Source organism: Mus caroli, chromosome 12 (genome assembly GCF_900094665.2).
Source record: "Mus caroli chromosome 12, CAROLI_EIJ_v1.1, whole genome shotgun sequence".
Lineage (NCBI taxonomy): Eukaryota > Metazoa > Chordata > Mammalia > Rodentia > Muridae > Mus > Mus caroli.
Window position 1 is genome coordinate 86,587,384 of NC_034581.1, and position 6,000 is coordinate 86,593,383.

Below are 6,000 nucleotides of genomic sequence, written 5' to 3' on the forward strand. Positions count from 1 at the left end.
TAAATGTGTTGTGCACTACTTTGCTTCTCAAACACTATTAGGCATGCAAGCCATCAAGGGAACTTGTGCAATACAGATGCTGATTCTGTCGACTTGAGCCTGCATTTCTAACACACCCTTTCATGATGCCGATACTGTAGCCCATGGACTGACTTTTAAAATAACTATGCAACTAAACACAGAGGGGGTGGGTAGAAAAGAACACACGTGGAGAGTAACTGCTTTGGGTTGATATTCTGGTTAAATACTGGCTTCTGGAATGGTTCCATTTTAAGATGAGTTCTGGATTTCTTATAGCTAGACAAGGTTCTCTACACCTTGTGGAAGTGGAGTCTAGCTCCTGGCCATGATTTTGGGCTTCCTTCCAGTCTCTATGAGAGAAAGGGCTAGAATATCATTCACTTGGGTATTTGGTAAAACAAGAGTTGTTATGGTTTGACTTTATTCATTTCTTTAAATATATAATTACAGGAGAAGCTTTGAAAGATGCCACAGGATACATACATTCTTGCACTTAAAATTTACAGAACTGGAAAGCCCGATTGCACTAATCCTGTGCAGCCCTTCATTTACTTCTCAGTATAGCGAGTGGGGGCCTACAGTGCACAAAACACTGTGCTAGCCACTACCAAAGCAAAGAGGAGCAAAAGCAACGCGCTTCCTGCTCACGATAAAAAATCACATTCTTGTGGGGTCAATATAAACCCAGCTATACCAACGATCAAAGTGCGTTAGAAATAAATGTATCCAATTCGAAATATGCATCCACTAGAAAATATACAAGTGCGAAATAGGCAAAGATGTTGGACTCCTTCCCTGGAGAAATCAGCATGATTTGCTCTAAATTTATCCCATGGTATTTAAAGATCAGCATTTAATATTATGAAAACACCACCAAATATTTTCTCCTTTGATTTGAAAGCCGTCACTCCAAGCTAGCTGGCCCACAAGCTTCAGATCTGCAACTTAATATCTCTACCTCCCAGAATAGGGATGCTGGGGTTACATATGTGCCTCCTCCACTCCAGGCCTTTACCTGGGTTCCAGGAATCAAACCCCAGTATTCACTCTTGCATGCAATGTGCTCTTAGCCCTAGCCATCTCTCTAGACCCTCGCATTATATTTTGTAACATAGCTCAGTATTTACTGGGTTTTCAAACGAAGAAAAACGTATTAGTCCTCTATAATAATTACCCAAACACGGTTCAAAGATTGTAAATAGCATAACCTCTCTATAACTGTCTTTAGATCTCTCTAGGTTCTGGCTGAAATAGTTTGTTATCCAAAACAGCAATCATTCACCTCATACCAAACGCACTGCGATGATCGGGTCTGATCTCAATTACACCGATTGTTTTAACGTGACTGAGTAACGTTATCACAGCCAAGTTGGATGAATCCCACACTGAGGACAAGCTCTGAAGCCACAGCAGCAGTTCCCTCCTTGGTTAGAAATCGGGGAAAATCATGACAAGCGGGGGATAACTCCTCTCCCTGTGGTTTCACAGAGAGCCAAGAACAAGGCCATTACTCAGACAACAGATCACCTAATCTGAGTATCCTTGCTCAAAGAGAAGTGGACCTGCTCTCAGTCCTAAACTGGGGCACTTGTTCTCTCACTGGATCTCTCCGTTCTCTCGGGATACAGTCTTCTAGAGCTGGGTTGTTTCTCTCACACTGCCTGAGTCTCTGAGATGAATTTTCTCTTGTTGAATTCTAGTTGTTTAGCTTCTATCTAGAAGTAAACATTTGGACCAAAACTAAATTACTTAATACAACTCGGCTGTTGTGAAGGACTTACCCAGGCAGTAATGGTTATTGAGCAGAGAAGTCAACACAAATAATGTGCTAATTAGCATCACACATTAGCTGATGGGAAGCAATTCACCACAGCTTGGAGCCACTGGGAAAAGATGACGGGAGAGAAGATTATAGGCTTAAGTAGACTGCCATTTCTCATGGGATAAGTATTTGAACAGCTTGTAGGATATGCTCCAAGGTTGGCTGTCCCCTCTGCCTCCTGCAGTTTTGAACACTTTCTCACCTGTCACTGTTGATAAACAAGGGTCCCAGTCTCTGAAACCAGCAAGATTTCCACAGAGCAATCCAGCTTCGCTTTAGACTAATGGAAGGGCTAGGTGCTAGATCCCTATCATTTTCTGACTAACAAGAGCCCTGCAGAAAACAAAAACAAACCAACACACGGTTCTCCACAGACACAACTCCCCTGTGAGTGTCAACTATAACCAGCGGCCAACCCTAGTTTCCCCTAAAGGAATTACAAAGGAATGAGCCGAAATTCTATATTGGAACTGAAATGGATCCTTAAACTCCCCAGAAAACACGGCCCAGGAAGAACAGCAAATGTCCTCACCACAGTAGATCTCACTCCTCTCTTTGATACTGAACTCTCTGGCTGCTGAATAAAACCTGTCCTATCTGTGACTTATCCAGAAACAAGACTTTCATTTCTCATCGAACAAGTCTTTACTGATTGGCTGCTGTGTGTCAAGAAAAAATCCAGGGGCGGAGAGATGACTTGGTGGTTAAGTGCACCAACTGCTCTTACAGAGGACCTAGGTTCAATGTCCAGCATCTACACAGCAGCTCACAGCTGTCTGTAATGCCATTTCCAGGGGATCTGAACCCTTCTTCTGACCTCCGTAGGCACTGGATGCACATGACACAAAGACACACATGCAGGAAAAACATTCAAATGCATAAAATAAATAAGTCTCAAAAAAAAAGAAAGGTTTAAAAAGTGAGTCCAAGTGAACTTGAACACACACACACACACACATACCATAATACTGTCAATTGGACAATTTTCCCCAACTCATTTCTACCTTCATTTGTCCAACTTCTCCCCTAGCTGTGAGATACATCATTTTCAGTCAAAGTAGATATTCTCAAGTATTGAAATGTGGAAAATTTGACAACTGTTTTGTAGGAGAGGCTTAATTTCTTCACCAGGTTCTCAAAGAGGCAGAATCCATCCAGATAATGAAGAGTCGTTAAGCAGGCAGGGTTAGCAGCATCTGTTTTACTTTTGAAGGAACTATTAAGGCTTTCCTAGGAGCCCTTCCTATCACATTATCAATCCTGACTTTAGGAAATCTCTCCTCTCATCACTTCTAACAAGTCCTTCTAACCTCTTGAACCTTCTTTCTGTTCATCTTCTATTATCAGCCTCACATAAAATAGTCATTGTCTAGAATAGGCTCCCCTCTGGCTTACCAAGCTTTGTGACTAACTTACGTAAGCCAATGGGTACGGCACCATATGGGGATTAAGTTATGATCAAGAAGCCAATTTAAAGAGACTGGCATTCCCAGAAAATAGCATGTGTTCAATGAGATTAATGAAAATACTTTCTTCCTGTATGCTACAGCTTCTGTGTCTGTAGTTCCTTCTGTGTCTGTAGTCCCTTCTGTGTCTGTAGTCCCTTCTGTGTCTGTAATCCCTTACCCTTAGCTTCTGGTAGGAGCTGCAAGGAGAAGTCAGAACCCAAGAGTCAAAGCTAAAAGAGGTTTCCCTGAAAACTACCAGATTCTTTGAATGTGGAAGAAGATGACAGGTCCAAGGTCAGCCAGGGCTTTATAGTAAGACCCTGTTGCAGAAAAACCAACAGACTGTACATAGAAGCAAGGCAAGGTCATTTCTAAGCACCTTATCATCTTCCAAGGTGATGGTTAGTATCCAACTAACCATCCTGTCCTTTGAGAACAGGCCCTTCCTCAGGCCGGTTCATCTCCGTTCACATTGGCTGTACCTCCTGTCACATTCTTTCTCCCATTCTGGACTCTGGCTGCCTTTTTCAGTTTGAAGTCTTCTGCAACATTTCTGGTAAACTGCAGTGCTTATCAAGAAGTCTCCTTGTCCTCGGGGGTATATTAAGTGTCAGATGAGAACACTACAAAATTGGACAAGTGATCATTTCATTTTACAATAATTAATTTCTGGTGATTAGAGCGAGCAGATACTTCCTCTCAATTATTGGAGATGGAGATCAGGAAAGAGAAGTTAGCAGAGCTTTCTTGATTTTGCGAAGCCTGGGAAAAAAAGTGTGATTGGCAGCTACACTAGACCAAAGATCCAGAAAGACTTACAAGCTGGTGTGGTCACTATGCCCGACATGGTTGTCACATTACAAAACTGTGTTCTTAAGAGCCTATCTCCAGTTGGGTTTTTCCCCCCCAAGGTGGGTCTAACCCACTCCAGCTACAACCAAATGAAAGGTCTTCATAGACCTTAATGGGTTGCCTGAATGAGTCTGTGAACATGAGAGTACTGTGACTCAAGCTAATTATGACATTAGCCCACTAAGATCATGTACATAGGCTGCTCTGGCATCTCACTCAGGTGTCTGAACATACAGAAGACTGGTCTCCTCCACATGAAATAGCTTTCTCTGCTGGAGACAATACCTGGAAAGCCTCCCCAAAAGGGGCCCAGCCACAGTTAAAAGAAGAAAAAGGAAAACAGCCGCCTCCTCTGCCTCATGCTTCTACCATAGTGAGCCATGGTATCATAGACGCAATGGAACCAACTCATCTCCATGGCTGTGAACAGAACTAATCAATTTCTCTTTTATACTGATTGTATCCATCATTTTGTTATAACAGAGAGCTACCTACTGCACTCTGGACGTGTGTGCTCAGCCACTACTTAAAGAGGCCATGTGTGAACCTTTCTTTGTAAATGAGCGACCTCAGCATTTACAGTCATCAGGAAGGTCCATTTTCCAAAACCCATCACATCATACACTAAGTCTTCTTTCAATTATCATTAATTTTTTTTCTTTAAACAGTCATATGTATCCCCCTCGAATCCCAAATGTATCAATGTCACTATCTTGAAGGAAAGTTATATTTATTTAGTTGTTTGCTCACTCTTAATCTCCACTCAGTATTTCTGGAGCACCAAACTTAGCAGTGGGTGTAGGGCAATGGATAGGGCATAGAGCTTTCCATTCTGATTTTAAAAGGCACAGTATTCAAGTAAGAAAATAAATTAGGTAATTACAGATTCTGATAAGGTCAGGAGGATATAGTATTGGGCAAACTAGTGCTACTTTAAACGAATAGTCCTTGACCTCTATTTAAAAAAATAATTGAAAGAGTCTAAACTGTATTCACATTTGTAAAACCTCATTGTTTGTAATCCTGATACTTAACTCTGTTTTATGCCTTAGCATGCCCAAAAGAGGGGAGGGCAATAAAACTCTTCAGTGCTGGTGGTTGACTGTTCTATTCTTACCCACACTGCTCCAGCACACACACACCTGGATCCAATTAAATAGAGGGACCTTTCTCTATAAAGGCTCTGGAGACAAAGTTTTAACTGAAAGTCTTCAATTACTCTACTATTATTAGTCATCTTCCTTAAGAACTTGCATCCTGTAGTGCAAAGCTTGCTGCTATACTAATGACGCCATTATCTATAATTAAGCAGACCTCCCAAGGGTCTTTACTGTATTTGTTTTGCATCAAGCCAGAGTCATTCGCTAGCGTTTAAATTGGGGTCGTTTATAATAAAGATGTCTGTACTTCATTTCATTTTAGATAATTTTATTCTCTAAAAAAGCAATGGGGAAGGGAAGGGCCAATTTTAAAATCCTTGGGTGCTTTTGTTCATTGGGAGGAAATTTTATTTCAAACACACATTGTGACTTAAATTGCATAAGAAATATTCTTCTTTCAAATGGCCAGTGTGCTGTACAAGAGAAAGGATCGACGTACCCATCGCTTTTCAGGAAAGATGCTCGCTGTAATTTTATTTACATAAGTATCCCTATGCCAGAACCGGTATTGTTGGATAAAATGCATGCCATTTAACTAAATTTGAATTTCAAATAAGCAACAGATAATTTTGGTAGGAAAATCTGTGCTTGAAAATTATTCACTCTTTATCTGTAAATTGAATTAAAGTAGCATCGTGCATTTTAATTTGCTAAGTCTGGCAACTCTGCTCAAAGAAAAGAACCATCCCTACCGCCC

The 6,000-nt window shown here is 41.1% G+C and overlaps 1 protein-coding gene across 2 annotated transcripts in view; it reads left to right on the forward strand.

Annotated features, from left to right (window-relative positions):
* The window catches only part of Tshr (thyroid stimulating hormone receptor), a 111,267-nt gene that overhangs the window by 81,414 nt on the left and 23,853 nt on the right, over nucleotides 1-6,000 (forward strand). The window lies entirely within an intron of this gene.